Genomic DNA, 17,960 nt, shown 5'->3' on the forward strand with positions numbered 1-17,960 from the left:
ACATAGAAAGCACTTAATAAATGCTTTTCTTTCAAGACAAAATGTCCTCAAGGATTCATTCAGCCAGAGTCTGTCCATATATAACTTCTCTCTGGTTTTAAGTAAGGTACTTTGGAAAGCTATAATAAGTCCAAGGTTGTATTGAATTACTTCTTATGTCCATATGGGCCATGTCTACAACAGTAGCAACATAATTTTGGGAAGGAATAAACCAGAGTATATATAGTTGTGAGTTCTGGAGTTTTAATGTTAGAATCAGATTGACCAGATAAAATGTTTAATCCAAACATTTTCAGTCAGTTGCTTCATTTTACTCCTTTAAGGAAAGGAATTCATTGAACATAGTTTTCTGTTGCTGGGCTTCTCTAGGGTAATAACTTTACTGCTCTGTGCCACACTGTGGTCATTTTTACATACAGCATGTACCACTGTGGTGAGCCATGTGGGACACCCATGAACAAAATGAAGAACCCCTTGCCAGGTTTTTCACAGCCTATTCCAGGTCATGTTGGTTGAATCAGAGACCAAGGACAGAGTTGAAGGGGCATCAATGTGTACCTTCTGTACTCAACAAGAGGAATTATTAGAATGCCTGCACTGGAGGTCAAGATTGAGTGAAGACCCTGACCTTGGTCCTGATCCCAGGTATCCCATGAATTAATAGCACCTAGTGAGCTAGCTTTTCCTAAAGTATAAACTTCTCCTTGATTATGAACTTGGCATCTAGGGAAGCTATATTAACTCTTTCAGAACAGAAATGTCATCCTTTGTGAGGCCAGAACTTTTTCTATTGTGTATAACATTATCTCTCTCTGCTTTGTTTTGAATCTTCCTCATGTGATATCAAAGCATTAAAAGCAGAGCCAAAATGTGGAAAAAGTGTGTTCTTAAGAAATAGTGCATGTTTAATTTTATGAAACTTTAAAAATCAAGTACCTCACGTATAAAGAGACACCATTTTTTGAGATATTTATAGAATGGAAACATTTTGCAAAACGGAGATTACATTCTACACTCTGAGAAAATAGGGGACAGCAGCCATTTACAGAAGTCAATGATTGTGCTGTTTTGCATCACAAAGAGATGGCTGACTCAGTCATCCCACAAGCATTTGTCAAACACAGACTTCCCTTGGGAGAATGTTTTTACTAAGCACCACAGCCTTGAAAGAGAAGGAGGACATTTGATGTATTTACACATGGATAACAGAATTACATGACATCTCAGTAAACTTACACTATCTGTTAATTGACAGTTCAGATCTCCCTGGCTCAGGGGAAAGCAACGACTGTGTGACAGAAGTAAACCATTCATTTACTGAGTTCTGGCCATTGAGGTAAATGATTCAACAGTCACTTAACATATATATTATATATATACATGTATATGTGTTTTTATATGGTACCTTTTCACACTTTTTTTATCCTGTAAAAATGGTCATAGGTAGCCAATATCATACTTTTCTCATCATCATCTTGGTAATAATGATGTATTCTTTTATATAAAGTGTTTGGTAAATCCCAAAGCACTACAGAAATATCTATTTGATTATTTATTGATATATTTAGAAAATTAGAATAATTATTGAAATTAGAATAATTAACACAATAAATGCAAATTAATGTATGATATGTGATATTTATATGTTATATGCAATAAAATTTTTATACTTTATGTATAATAACAATAATGATCATAATAGACTTTTGTGATGTTTTATTAAGCATTACAGATCTGATTCCTGTTTTAAGAGTGTCCAACTTGAGTTCATTTAGTAGCCCACCTTAGCTGACTGTATTTGGCACTAATTCTAAAGCATTTCAGACAGAGGAGATTTCAATTTGTCCTTAAAGATATTTAAAGAATGTGTTAGCAGGGCTTTCCCTAGTATCTAAATAAAATTGATTGTGCTGCCATGCTGGGCCATTTCCTCTTGACCTGTCCTCTGGGGAGATGGAGGAAGAGAAGGTTGCTGTCCTCTGTGTAATAGCCTTTGTATAATTTTAGATTTCGAACCTCACGTTGGCTGGTAGGGTGCACTGTTTCATTGAGCTGATGCTTAGCTGGTCACATGCAAGGACTGTTCTGCAGAATCTTTTTCTATTGAGCTTAGAAGGTTTATATGTCAAACGCTTCATGTGACCTTACTTTTACCTTCCACTAATTGCTCAGGATCTGATTCCTTTCCAATTCTGCTAGCTGCAGAAGCAGCCGCAAGATCCACGGGAGCAAGAACCATAGAGAAAGAAGGGACAATTACATAACTGTCTTGGAAAGAAGGAAGGAAGAAAGGTAGAAAGGAAGGAAGGAAGGAAAGAAGAATGGAAGGAAGGAAGGAAAGTAGGAAGGAAAGAAGGAAGGAAAGAAGGAAGGAAGGAAGGAAGGAAAGAAGGAAGGAAGGAAGGAAAGAAGGAAGGAAGGAAGCTCAGTAGGTAAAGACGTCTTTAAGAATTTAAAGATCTGAATTCTAGGACACTTGATGCCATTTACTACCTGTATGACTCTGGACAAATCACTTAACCTTTCTTTGTCCTCGTTACCCATCTTTAAAATGCAGTCTATAGAATTTAAGAGATATAGATGGATGAGATAATTTAGTCCAATATCCTTTTATTCCAGCTGAAAAACTGTGGTCCAGAGATGTTAGGTGAGTGGTCCAATTAGTGGCAATGGCAGTACTAGAGTCTGATCAAAAGTATACATATTTAGGGTTCATTTTAAATAGGTTCTACTTCCTTTCCTCTTAATGGAGTAGACATGTCCTTATACCACATTATATGTAAATATGGTAGAGCCTTGGTACAATATTTTTCATTATGTAGTGGCTTTAGATAGGAGGCATGCCCTTCAAACTCTGGGACCAAATGGTTTCTCTAGATTTTTTGGCTTTCTTGCTTCACTTCTGATTCCCAGGACTTTTCTACCTCTTCACCAATAGCCTAACCTCCTTTCTTTAAAGTGGGGGGACCCTCCTTAGTGGCTTCCCAGAGTCTCATCTGGCACACAAAGCTTCTTCCAAAAACTAAGCTCCAAAGTATAACCTCATCCTCAGAGAATTTATACACTTTTCAGAGCCAGAGGGCATGACCTTCTGATCCAGTGCCTCAATAGAAAAAGCAGAAGGTACTTGGGATCCTTCTACAAAACAACTTGCCTAATCAAGCTTCCCTCAATGGGCAGGCCCATCAATGTGTGGGGAAGATCTTCTTTAATCACATCGTTCAATCAGAGGCACTTTTAGCAAAACAAAAACAGCAAAAGATTCTCCTTTGCTTGGCCTTACACCTAGGCAACTCTCTTGGACTGTACATAACCAGAGGAATTGCTTTTCTCCATCAGTACAGGGAGTTTCCACACTTGGAAGTCTCTGCCCCCTTACCCCTCCCTATCAAAAACATTCTATTCAGTTCAGAAAACATTAATAAAATTACTTTTCTGTGCAGAATATTGTGTTAGGTGCTGGAAGAAATAAAAAGTTTAAATTAGAAAACCATCCCTGCTCTTCCTGGGCTTACAGTAAGATAAAGAGCAATGGCCTACAAATAACTAATATAGAATAACATGGGCTTAGTGCGTAGGAGAGGTTCAAAGTGCTGCTTCCAAGAAAGGAAGGAAAGCAACTATAGGGATCAGGGAAGTCTTTATGGAATGGATGGCATTTAAGGTGGACTTCGTGGTGCAGTGGATAGAGCACCAGTGCAGGAGTCAGGAGGACCTGAGTTCAGATCTCACCTCAGACACTTGACACTCACTAGCTGTGTGACCTTGGACAAGTCACTTAACCCCAATTGCCTCTTCCTGGGTCATCTCCAGTCATCCTGATGAATATCTGGTCACTGAATTCAGATGGCTCTGGAGGAAAAGTAAGGCTGGTGACCTGCACAGCCCTCCCTCACTCAAAACAAAGTCAAGTACAAGTCATGTCATCATTTCTCTGATGGCATGGTCTTCTTCAGCAAGGAAGGACAAACACAAAACCTCTTTTCTTCAATCCATCAGCACCCTTTTATGTATTGTCTCTTGTATTACCATATAAACTCCTTAAGGGTAGGGACCATCTATTTGGCTTATATTTATGTTCCTACAATTAGCACGGTGTTTGGCACATAATTGACACTAAATAAAGCCTTCCTCTTCCTCTCCCTTCCTTCCTTCCTTCCTTCCTTCCTTCCTTCCTTCCTTCCTTCCTTCCTTCCTTCCTTCCTTCCTCTTTTCGTGCCTTCTTTCCTGTCTTACTGCGTTCCTCCTTCCCTCCTTATTTCCCTCCCTCCCTTCCTTACACATAGTAAATGCTTAAGGAATATTCTATCTGTCTATCTATCTATCTATCTATCTATCTATCTATCTATCTATCTATCTATCTATCTATCTATCTATCTATCTGTCTGTCTGTCTGTCTGTCTGTCTGTCTGTCTGTCTGTCTGTCTGTCTATCTATCTATCTATCTATCTATCTATCTATCTATCTATCTATCTATCTATCTATCCATCTATCTATCTATCCTTGGTTTAAAAGCCAGGTAGGATTCCTTAAGAATTCCAGGAGCAGAGGGCAACACAGATGTCCCCAGAAAGTCCTCCATAGCAATCTGAGATATGGTCTGGCAAGAAAGTCCAGGTGTCCTCTAGGATATTTGGCCTTAATAATGCCTGTCCTTTTGACTACAAAGGATTGTGAGGGCTGAAAGATATACAGTATGTCCTGGTACTTTACAAACTGCTAATTTCTCTACACATGTAAGGTGCCACTGTCATTTGAAAACATTTGCAGGAGGACAGCAAGCAGGTCATGTTTTAGCCAGGAATGTTCTTGCCCTATTCATATAATTTTTGGTGAAAATAAACAAAACCCAGAATAAATTGTGTGAGAAAATCTGTGGACATCCATGAGAATGGAATTCTTAAAGCTTGACTTTTTTCGTAAAGGAGAGCACAGACTGTTAGTCATGTGGCCACTCCTTCTGGCTGAATGATTCTGTTTGCAAGGGCAAAGTCCTTGAACTTGGCTCCGCTTCTTGTCCCATTCATCCTACTCTTGTCATTCCAGGGCTCCTTTGGCCGCCTCTTGCGCATGTATGTATTCCTCCATATAAGGAAAGGAATCCAGTAGTTATCATTGTCGTTTATTTGCCATCTCACCCATAGTGTGTGTAGTCTTTCTGTGACTCCCCTGTTCAGAAGGTTTATGCCTGGTCACTGACTCATGCAGCCTCTCCACCCATTCTTTGGTCCATCTCTCTGCTTACACAGATAATGAGGTGCTCATTTTTGTATTCTTTGACTGCTTCCCCATGTCTGAATTTCATACCTTATCCTGGACCAAATAATTTCTATTGGGATTTTAAGCCTATATGAAAAGGAGCCTAAGTAGAGCCAGAAGCCTCTTTTGGGTCAAAAATCTGTTTACTTCATTCTATCTCCTTTTGCCCTGTAGTTTATGAGGTTATAGACTCAACCTGTGTTCCCACACTGCATACTGGCAGCCCCTGATTTATGAATTGGTGGTATTAGCACAGTTTGTTAGCTATGGGAATTTGGAACATTTTTCCATAGAAGTAAAGTCATGAATAAATCATATTTATATTGCATGTCATGGAGGGGAGGGGAAGGAAAGAAGAAAAAGAAAAAAGTTACATGATAAATTTAATATATATTTAAGAGTAATAGCACGTTCTACACAATAGATTTGCAATTTCATGTGCAATCTTCTTTCTATTCTACTACATTATAGAAATGCTTGTTTTATTTCTTAAGTTCAGAATAAAATAAATTTAAACAATCCCACCACTATACACACATACACACAAAAATTACACGTTATTTTCCTTATAACCATCTTTGGGAAAGGGGTGGAGAGATAGCATGTTGATTTCTCCCATTTTATAGATGATCAATTTGAGGCTCGCAAGGGTTAAGTGGTTTTTCTTTAGACCTGTGGCTAGTGGCAGAGTTGGGACTTGAACTTGGGGTCTTCTGATTCTAAGTCACATGCTCTTTCTATTATATCACACAGGTTGCCAGAGTGGTTGAAAGAGCGTTTCTAAAACCAGGAAATAAGACTGGTTGATCCCACTAGCCCTAAAGAAGTGACTAACCTCTCTCTCACTCTTGAACTGGTGTGTAAGCAGCATAGATAGGTAGGGAGAAATTGAATCTCTGGGCTGGTATTAGTTTGGACAATCATACTGCAACAGATGGAGAGAGAGACCTGGCTGGGTGAGATCCAGTGCAATTCTTGAGAGTCTGGTTACTTGGGAGTGGGAGTGGGACTTCCCTCTGTCGGCCTTTGTGTTTCCATACATTATATGTCCCTCTAGGGGAAAAGTCTTGTACTCTAAACTGTTTGAAAATTTTGACACTGAATTCCTCAAAGGACTGGGTAGTCATGACTGACCAGTATGTCCCAGTCTGTCATTGATAGCTGCATCCTGGATAATACATTCTATCACCCAGGCTGTTCTCTCAGGCTTGTCTGTGTTAGAGACCAAGAGCCCTGTTGCGTAAGAATATTTGACCTTCCTTCAAAGGTCATCTAATGATAGGGTTGCCATTCATATCTTTGTGTCTGAAGACTGATTTGATCACTCCACTCAGAATATTTAGGACTCTAACTTTGATGGGAAAGTATTGATCACTTTTCTAGTGGAATTGATGAAAAAGAAACCAATTTGTGCCCTCTCTTGGGAAATGGATCAATAAAAAAGGCAGACAACTTTCTCCCCTTTGGAAAGATTCCCACTGAGTGTAGGGAGATAGAAAGAAAGGGGACTATTTGAAATGTTCTTGGTGGGGAGCCCTTCCTTCGTCGTCGTCATCATCATCATCATCATCATCATCATCATCATCATCATCATCATCATCATCTTTGAGATATTTGTAAAGTGCTTAGAATGGTGCCTGGCACATAATAACTGATTGTTTATTTCCTTCTCTTCTGTTCCCTTCCCCCCAAGGACAGTTAATATATAGCACTTTAAGGTTTACAAAGTCCTCACAGCAACCTGGTGACATAGGAACTCTTATTGTCCTCCTTTTCATGGATGAAGAAACTGGACCTGAGAGAGATGAGGTGACTCACTCAGGGTTACACAGTAGTACCCAAGGCAGGATTTGAAAACAGGTCTTCCTGACTCCAAATCTAGTACTATTTCCCCCTGAACCACTCAGCTGCCTCAGTTTTAGACTTTGTTCTTTCATTTTTCCAATACTGATAGAATCCTGGGGATTAATCGTCCTGGTGAACCACTGGTTAGAGTCCTTGTATAGTGCCTTACAGAGAACAGTCTAAAGCTCTTAGTAAACATTTGCTGAATGAAATGTAGGAGGGGCCCCACATGTTTAGTGAGGCTCCACATGTAGAAAGGCCACTCTATGTTGTAAGGGACCTGTCCTCTCATGGTTCAAAGGAAGGCAGACATCTTTAGCTTCTTATCTACCCACCTTTCTCTAAGGTAGACTTTTATTCCTGCCAGGAAGGGAAGAAGAAAGTTGGGGCTAGAGGCCAACACTCTGTTCCTTCAGAGAAAGGGGGTACTGGCCTCAAAGTATATCCATTTGCTTCCCTAATATTGTTCATTTAGGATTATGATTGGGTTTCATTTAACTTTTGATTGCTTTGTCATCTTAGGAGAAAGAGGCATCCCAAGCTCTGTATCTAAGGCTTGACCCCTTTCCTACCAAATAACATTTCCATAATTAACATCCATAGAGAATATCAAAGAAGTCCATGGATCCAAATTGTAGCAAACCAGAAATTAGAGATGAATATATACCAGACAATACAAAATGAAGGAGCTCTCTCATTGGGAGCAAGATAATTCAGCCCAACCAAGAGGGAGTGTCCTGCATCTCAAACAAAGGGAAACTCTCCATAGTCTTTAGAATAGCAAATGGAGAATAGTTATATGATGGAGACTGCCCTCTCCTTTCATGTTTTCCTAGAGTCTTTCCCTGCACCAAACAGAAGTGAGTTTGGTTTCTTCCTTTGCTCAACAGGCTGAAAGCCAGGAGCACTTGAATGATGAGTCCTCAAAGGTGGGAATTGAGAACTGAAGCTCTTGCTTCTTGCCACCTCCAACTGCCCTTCATGAAGGGCAGGACCTTCATCACCAATGGGAAAGTGTCCCTCATCAAGAAGAAGTGTCCCATATCAATGGGCTTTGGGAACAAAGGTTACAGAAATAAGAGGATACTCATGTTCTTCCTTGGAAACTCATGTGTTTGGAGGCTTTTGGCTGCTCTTCTCTTCCCATGTAACTTCTGATATCCTAAGCCAGCCAGTTGTTTTCCGTAGAGACTCCCAAGATGCTTCCACCACGCACAGCTTGCAGCTTCTTCTCATCAGTTCCAAAAAACAGCAAATAGCAAAGGTCACTGTCTGTCTCTTCAATGAGAACTGTGAAGTCACATAGCTTTAAAAATGACTATAAGGAAGTTTTAAATTCCATTCCACAGGCATTTACATTTTACTGTTATAAACCCAGTGATTCAGGCTAGCTGACTTTAAATTCATATGTGCATTCTTTAAAAAATGAGTTAGGCATTGATAAGGAAACAGAGCAGGAGGAAAGCTAATATAGGAGCGGAACAGAGCAAGAGAAGCCTTGGTCAGAGCCTGGATGCTGGAAAAGTTTGATTCTAGTATTGTTTAGGAAAACACTGCAACAGTTTTTCAGATTAGGAAAACCTCCACTTAAATTCCATTTATGCCTTCACTGTTCTTTTGTGTGCTTTCAGAGTGAAAGCTTTTAGGGTAAACTTTGTTGTATCCACTGCAACTGTAGTATACATTTCCTTTGTACATCTGGAGACTCCACAGGAAATGATCCCATATCATGCTGTACTGTGACCAAAGGGTGATTCCCTTACACTTTTGGAATTCAGAATTCAGTGTGTGTGTGTGTGTGTGTGTGTGTGTGTGTGTGTGTGTGTGTGTGTGTGTGTGTGTGTGTGTATGTGTGTGTGTGTGTGTGTGTGTGTGACATTTCTGAGGGTAATCTGTCTTCTGTAGTTCAATCCCAGGTTTCTCATAGGATATAATCATAGGTACTTGCATACAACTTATATTTTCCAATTCATCTTCTAGCATTATAGAAACCATTATAAGTTGCTGAAGTGGACTTACATGAATAGATGGATAGATAAAGCACGTATTGAAGGTTGACCAAGTGCCAGTCATTGAAAGGAAAGCTTCCTAACTACTTTCTAACTACTATGATGTGAAAGAACTGCCATCATGGGAGGAATTAATAAAGGCCCTAGTGCAAGTGAAAGTGGCGTGAATTTATGGATAGGTGAGCAGGGACAAAGTAGGGTTGAGCCACATGACTGGGTGAAATCTTAAATTTCACTGGGAAAGGTAAGCTTCCAAACAGCAGTGCTGAGCTTCATTTATCCACTGTGATATCAACTGGTTCCATTTGACTATCATTGGAAAGATCTTTTGGTGTCTAATAGAATTTATTGTGTAACATGTTTGTCTTTAAAGAAATGATGCTGTACTTATTTGGCTTCTTTGGCTTGATGTGATTAGATAGTTCTGACACTGAGACAGGTTCCATTTTCCCTTGCTTAACAGGGCCTAGGTCAAACACTAGCTTTCTTTTAGTTAGCTGTCAAAAAAAGACATAATTTCATTTCTAACAATTTTTTTTCCTTAAAAATGAAATGCTTTGGATGACATAGTACTGAATATAGCAGCCAGAAAATACACTTCTCTACCCTCCAAAATGCAATAGCTCTAGTTTAGCAGAAGAGTTCTAGGTGAGTAAAAAGTCATGAATGGTGGCAAGGATAACATTGGGGAGAAGGAAGTGTGTGTGTATAGTATACAGGGGCACCCTTCTCCCTCTCCAACTCATGGAGTGGGTCCTCTGACAAGATGCTACACCAGCATATGCTAGACGTACTTTTCATGATCCACATTCAGAAAAAAAATACAGCCACATTCTCTTTAACAACTCTATTTCGTGTGCTTGGAGGCAAACTCAACTAACAAATACTTCTGATAGCCTGTTATATATTCAGCCTATGGTAGGGACTGTGTGGGGGGGCTGAATTTAAAGAAATAGAAAAATCTTATTGGACAGACAGCAATAGTACACTGAAAATAACAGTAAACAAGACTCATCTATCTAATTTAGGGCTAATTAAGTGCTAAGCTGAATGGAAGGGTCCACAGTGTGCTGCAGTAATTCAGGGAGATGAGAATAGACAAAAGCAGGAGAGTACAGGAGAGCCTTTATCAAGAGGACGGGACTTGAGTTAAGTCTTGAAAGAGGGATAATACTTGATTAAGTGGAAGAGAGGGAATTTTAGATGAACAAAACAATATGAAGGCACAAGAATGAGTTTGGCATATTCGTGAGTCAGCAAGGAATGAATGAAAACTAATGACAAAGCATTTATTAAGCACTTACTACGTCCCAAAGTACAGGGCTAAGTGCCAGGGTTACAAAAGAAAAATCAAGATAGTTCCTGACCTGAGGAATAGTCAAACAAGTCTGGAGGATGCGTCTTTGATCTATGTGTCAAAAAACCTGTGATGTGTTGACTTTCTTTCTTTGTATTTCCCAATGCTTAGCACAGTGCCTGGCACATAGTAGGGACTTAATTCAATCCAGTTGATTGCCTGATTTTTATCAATGTGGAAACTCCCTCTACTGATTTAGATAATAACCTAATTAAAATGTATAGTCTTACAGAATTGCCTAGACTCTAGGAAGTTAAGGAACTTATCTGCTATTATAGAACTAATAAGTGTCAGGGGAATGATTTGAAGTGGACTCTTCCTGACTCCAGGTATAGCACTCTATGTATCGTTTCATACTGTCTTTCCCTGGGAGTTAGTGGGCAATATGATTGTATTAGGCAGGTTAAGGCTAGATGACACAAGATCTTGAAAGCCAGGAAAAAGAGCTTACATTTTATGCAGTAGGAAATGAAGAGCCATGGAAGGTTTTTGAATGAGGAAATAGGAACATGATGGAAGAGATAATTTTGGAAGATATCCCTGGCAGGTCTTTGCAGCATCAATGGGGTAGGACAGTGTGTGCAATACAGAGAGTAGAAGAGTAGCTCAGAGGTGGTAGGAATGACAACGGAGAAGGAAATAAAGAGGCATTTCAAGGGGAAAATTCCTAGAATTAGGTGGCTATCTGTGGGATATGAAGAAGATCGGATAAAAAAGACCATCTCTAGGCTTTAAGACTTTGTAATGAGGAGGAAGGAACTAATACGCTTTCTTTCATTTCTTTGACCATTTAAATTATATAGCTTCTGTGTTGATGTAATACCTTAAATAAACTTTTCAGAGACGATTCTTCTCTGATATGATGGGAATGTATTTGTCCTCAAACATTAAAACGATAAAAGAAGTTAAATAAAGAAACCTTTCATCTTTCTCTCTTTTTCCTTTATTGCCTTCCAAGTGTCTTTTGCCTTTACAATATGCTATAATATTGGAAAATGTAAGAATATTGTTCATGTGTTAATTGAATCTCATTCTTCATGAAATAGTTATGAATTTGAAGAATCGTGGTACATGCATGTCTGACCATTGCAGATCTAATTAGGCCAGTAAAATATAATAATAACAGCTGCCATTTGTGAAGTGAAGAGGTTTGTAAAGTATCTTTATCTGCATGTTCTTATTTGATCCTCATAACAATACAGTGAAGTAGATACTATTTTTATCATCACTATTTTACAGATGGGGAAACTGAGCCTAAGACCGTTGATGTAGATTGTGTAGCTGGAAACTAGATAGCTAGGTATAGGAAGTTCTGGATTCTTGACCTATATGAGAGAAGAGGGACCATAGTGAGTTATATTTTATACTCATGTGCTCAGTTCATACACAATACTAGTTTGTTTCTATAACGTAAAGGGAATAGTAATTATTTTGTTTGCTTCATTTTTAGAATTTGATTCAAATGCATAAAATGTGCAATATCTATCTTCTTGAGGTGCCCAAGTAATTATTATCTATGCTCAAAGTGTAGGTTGGGCTTCCTCTTGGAAGTGGTAAAGAAGTTTGGAGAATGTCCTAAAAGTCATCTGGGAGAATGAAGTATTCCCTAAAAATATACCCCCTTTCCCTGAGCAAAACAAATATGGTGAGAGCTGTCCCATTATGTAGCAGGGTGGGGTTGGGTGTGTGTCATTGTATGGCTCAAAGGAAGGTAGAATAAACATTTTTAGCCTCTTTCCCCCCTTCTCCAAGAGAGACCTTAACTCCTACCAGGAGGGGTAGCAGGAGGTTGGCCATTCTGCTCTCCTCAGAGAAATGTGGTACTGGGCTAGAATGATATGCACTTACTCTCTTCAGTATTGATAATCTAGGGGGATATGATGGGCTTCCACCTGACTGATGGGGGGGGGGATGCAGGACCCCCAGTGTTATATTTAAGGATTAACTGCTTTCCCACCAAATAGTTCCAAAATGAACAATTGTGATAACAATTATCAAATAATAGCATTCATCAAAGAAATTGATCCAATCTGATAGCAAACAGAAATCAGAGAAAGTATACATGAGTATATATACTAGCCAATACAGGCACATCTCAGAAATATTGTGTGTTTGGTTCCAGACCACTGTAATAAAGTGAATATTGCAGTAAAGCAAGTCACATGGATTTTTCTGATTTCCTAGTGCGTATAAAAGTTAAGTTTACACTATACTGTAGTCTATTAAATGTGCAATAGTATGTCTAAAAAGTACAAGTTACATACCTTAATTAAAAAGGACTTTTTTGCTAAAAAATGTTAACCATCTGTGAGGGCAAGCTAAGTAGGATTTTTTTGCTGTTTTTGTTTATATCAAGAAGTATAGTGGCTCTGAATAATGTGATTAAGGAGGATCTTTCCCTACCGATTGTTGGGTCTGGGAAGATTTGTAGGAAGGCCCACATCTTTTTTTTTTTAATGAGGCACTGGTTCTCAAGGGATGTGATACCCTCTGGCTCTAAAAAGTGCATGAAGACTCTGAGGTGAGGTTTTACTTTGGGGCTTAGTGTGTGGAAGAAGTTTTGTGTGCCAGATGAGACTCTGGGAAGCTGCTAAGCAGCTCCCCTGGCTTTGAAAACCCAGATGTTGGTGCTGCTCTCTCTGGTAACTATGGTCAGACAGTTGGACTGGTCTGTTGATTTGTGATATACATACTGATTATGTTCAGACAGAGGAAGCCATGTCTGTTGATCTTTGATTTCTCTGTATTTTCTCTGAAGTTCAGGGTGCTGACTCCCCTGAACTAGGTAAATGATATATGTGCTTGGATATATGTGCTTGATTAAAGTGATTGTTAACCCCTCAAAAGCTGCCTTTCCTTTTATGAATGCAGATCTAAGAAGTTGTGATAGCAGGCCCCCCTGTATATGTTGGGGTGCTTCCTAATATACCATCATCAGGGCCTTCAGCAAGCTATAATCATTTTTGCTGTTGGAGGGTCTTGCCTTGACATTGATAGCTACTGACTGATCAAGGTGATGGTTACTGAAGGCTGGGGTGCCTGGGACAATTTCTTAAAATACATCAACAATGAAGTTTACCACCAATTGACTCTTTCTTTCACTTAAACAGTTAGAGGCAATTGTAGGGTTATAATTGGCCTAATTTCAGTATTGTTGTGTCTCAGGGAATATAGAGGCCTGAGTCTCTCTACTCAGGAGAGAGACTGGGGAACGGCTGGTCAGTGGAACAGTTGGAACATGCACAACATTTATCAGTTAAGTTCACATCTTACATGGGTGTGGTTTGTGGTGCCCCCAAACAATTATAATAGTAATATGAAAAATCACTGATCCTAGATCATCATAACAGATACAATAATAATGAAAACATTTGAAATATTGTGAGAATTACCAAAAAGTGCCACAGAGACACAATGTGAGCCCATGCTGTTAGAAAAATGGTGCTGATATATTTGCTTGATGCAGGGAAATTTGAAAAAGCAAAGCAATATTTGCAACGTACAATAAAGTAAAGCACAATAAAATGAGATGAGCCTGCACGGAATGAAGGCACTCTCCCATGAGGAGCTCAGCCAAGAGACAGTTCTAGCTCTCATCCAAGAGGAAGTTCCTTAAGTCTAGTGTAGGAAGCTAGGGATAGGGGACATCACGGAGACTGCCAGTTCCTTTCATGTTGGCTTCTTCTAGAGTCAGCAATCTGAAGTAGAATTGGCCTGTTTTGTCTTCTCTCTTGAAGGTGGAACCCAGAAGCCCCGGAAGCCTGAAGAGATGGAAGAGACCTGAAGAGAACTGATCAAAACTGAAGACCTCTCTTCTCTCCCACTCTCATCAATTCTTCCCCTTTTCCCTCTCAAACCTGGGAGTACTGACCTCCACAAATAAAGAGAGAGTCCCCTAGCCATGGACTTTAGGGCTGGTGTTACACAAACATAAATCATAAGAATTTCAATATTAAAACAAAGAAGAAAAAGGAGAGAGAACTCTGAGCTGTGTTACAGGATTGAAAGGTGGAAGAATGGGATGCAGAAGAGAAAAGGAAGAGGAAACCTTGAAAACTCAGACTTAAGAGGTAGATGTGAAGGCCTTCCCACAGAGGAGGGAGCTGAATTTGCTGAGAAATGAGGATGTAGATTCTCATATTTGTCAGGTGAACAATTAACTTCTAAAGGTCAGAGGTAGAAGAGGTGGTTAACTGGGTGTAGTAGATAAAGTATTGGACTTGGATTGAGGAAGATTTGCTTCAATTATCATTTTTACCCCTTATTACTTGTGTAATATAAAGAAAATCATTGTACCTCTGTTTTATCTGTAAAATGAGGGAGTTGGACTAGGTACCCTTTAAGGTTCATCCCTTCCAGCTGTAGATCTTTGATCTTACTGTATCACAAGTGGTGGTGGCTGATGATTCCTTGTTAAGATGTAGTAAATCAGTTGTTGTCAAACTGACAACACCAAGGATGTCAGCTGTCTCCCTGTGGCATAGGATCTAGGATGTGGCAGAGATTTGTCAAAATGAATGGTTGTTACCTCCTTCTGGTGATCCACATGAGCACAAATGATACTGTCAGGAGGAATCTAGAAAGAATTACTCAAGATTATGAAGACTTAGGTAAGAAACTCTAGAAGCACAGGTGGTATTTTCATCATTGCTCCTTACCCAGGGGAAGGACTTTCGAAGAGAAAAGCAGATATGGGAATTGAACAGCTGGTTAAGATGATTGTGTATGAGAATGGGATATGGATTTCTGACCCACAGTTTAAATATAGGAATAACAGACTCCCAGCCAGAGATGTCGAATACCTATCAAAGGTTACTGGTTAGAATATATTTGACTGGGGTGATGCAAAACCAATTAAAAGGGCATTAAAAGGAAGGAGAAAGGGAAGGAGAGAGAACACTGCTGAAATATGCTATATCGTAAAGAGTGGTACAAAGTAAGAAAAAGAAAAGTAGTGTGGGTACCTAGAAATTTAAAGAAGAAAAAATCAAGAAAGGATATAGTAATAAAAATCCTGGCTTCACATGTCATGCAAAGTTGATCTCGCATACGACCACTGAGATTTGGTGGGATAAGTTTCATGATTGGTCTATGACCTTGGATGGGTATAACTTTATTCAAAAAAGACAAGAAAGATATTTATACCTTTTTGTATCTGTAATTTCATCCAAGCATGATACTCTCAATGAGAGAACTCCCTCCGTAGATGTAGGTGAATGATTCTTCTGAAACTTAAAGTTTTGGATAGTTGCCTGGGACTCCATTCTGAGAGGTTAAATCATTTTATCCAGAGTCATACTTATGTGTCAGAGGCAGGCCTTGAACTCATCTTCCTGACTCCATAATCAGCCCTCAGTCCCTTATACTACTTTGCCTCTAAAAGAATAGGTCATGAGTATTTATTGCAGGATTATATTCAGGGGAGCATGGAGTTGACTATCTTGAAGAAGATAGAAGTGAAATTTTTGTTTGATTATAGTACCCCTGCTGAAACGAAGATATGGATGATGCTTTCTTAATACAGTTCACAAAACTGGACTCAACATGTGATGTGGTTGTTTTCCTTCATTCTTGAAGAAGACCAAAATGACATCACCATGATAAAGTCAAGTTTCAGTGTGTCTGACTGTTGCTGATCAGACCAATATGAGCTCGGAATGCTCTACCACAGACTGGGCACAGATAGTCCATGTGAATATTTGGGATGGATACTCCAAATTTGTGCATCCTACGTTTCCTTTGTACTGTTGCAATTCTGCTTTGCTCATAGAGCACAGCACCCTTTCTGATGTGGGCATGCCATGCTGAGTTGTCCAGTGCCAGTGTCTTCCATGTTGCACAAATTCAAAGTTCTTGAGAGAGACCTTAAGAGTGTCTTTGCATCGTTTCTTCTGACCACCTTGTGATTGCCTGTCCCATGCAAGTTTTCCATAAAACAGTCTTTTTGGCAAGCATATATTTTGCATTAGAACACCATCGGAGTTGAGCGCTCTGAAGCATAGTTTGAATGCTTGGCAGTTTTGTTTGAGCAAGGACCTCAGTGTCTGGTACCTTATCCTGCCAGGTGATCTTCAGAAACTATCTAAGACAGTTCAAAAGGAAGTGATTCAGTTTCCTGGCATGGCACTGGTAGACTGTCCATATTTCACAGGCATACAATGAGGTCAGCACAACGGCTCTGCAGATCTTCAATTTGTAGTCAGATATGACAATTTCATGATGGCATGCTTGCCCGAGTTCTGGTTAGTGGACAATGCTCTCATGCCTTCCCACTCACCAATGTAGTGAAACAGGGCTGTGTACTTGCTCTCATGCTTTTTAGCATGATGTTTTCAGCCATGTTGTCAAATGTTTTCAGTGGGGATGATCACAGCATCAAGGTCAGCTACCATACTGATGGTAAAATATTCAGTTTGAAAAGGCTACAAGCCAAGACTAAAGTAGAGGGAGTGCATGATTTTTTGTTTGCAGATGATTGTGGACTCAATGCAGCCTCTGAAGCTGAGGTGCAACAAAGTATGGATCAATTTTCCGCTGCCGGTGCTGATTTTAGCCTAATAATTAACACCAAGAAAACACCGGTGCTCCATCAGCCACCACTACACCATCCATATGTGGAACCATCAGCTACAACAAATGGAGAAGTTTTGAATGCTGTGGATAAGTTCACTTACTTTGGTAGAGTACTTTCCAGGGACGTACACATTGACAGTGAGGTTGACGCATGCATTGCCAGAGCTAGTTCAGTGTTTGGGAGGCTCTGAAGACATGATTGTGTGATGTGAAACATAAATTATCCACACATTCAACTGAATCCCACAAGAATTTCTCTAGCACTTACTATGTATGGGGTACTGCTAGGGATACAAAGACAAAATCAACAACAATCCTGCCCTCAAGGAATTTACAAAATACTGGAAGAAAAACAACATGTTCTTAGACAAATAAATATAGATAATTTGAGAAGAGAGAACTAAAAATTAGTGGCATCAGGAAAGGCTTCCTATAAGAGGTGGCATATGAATTTAAGGAATTTAGTTTCTAAGAGGTGGTACTGAGAAGGAAGTGAATTCTAGGTATGAGGTATAGCCTACGCAAAGGCATAAAGGAAGGAGATGGATTGTTGAGTTCAGGGAAGAGAAGCAAGGTCAGTTTGACTGAAACAGAACACATGAAGGGAAGCAATGTGAGAATAAGTCTGGAGATGAAAGTTAAAGGCAGACTGTTAAGCACTTTAAATACCAAGTTGAGAGTTTATACGTAACTTCATTCCCAAAGCCTATTGGCATGAGACTCTTCACTGATGGAGATAAATATCCCTTGTCTGTTTGAGGGACAGGGTGGAGTTGTCAAGAGAGGGGAGCTCTTCAGACTCTTCACTTCTTTGGACTTGCTTTGAGTCTCTCCAGTCTTCTCTGAGTTGTTGTTGAGTTGCTGAGTCTCTTTGAACTTTGGGCATTTCTGGCTTCCAAAAGGAAGGTGGAAGATGC

Source organism: Notamacropus eugenii, chromosome 4 (assembly GCF_028372415.1).
Source record: "Notamacropus eugenii isolate mMacEug1 chromosome 4, mMacEug1.pri_v2, whole genome shotgun sequence".
Lineage (NCBI taxonomy): Eukaryota > Metazoa > Chordata > Mammalia > Diprotodontia > Macropodidae > Notamacropus > Notamacropus eugenii.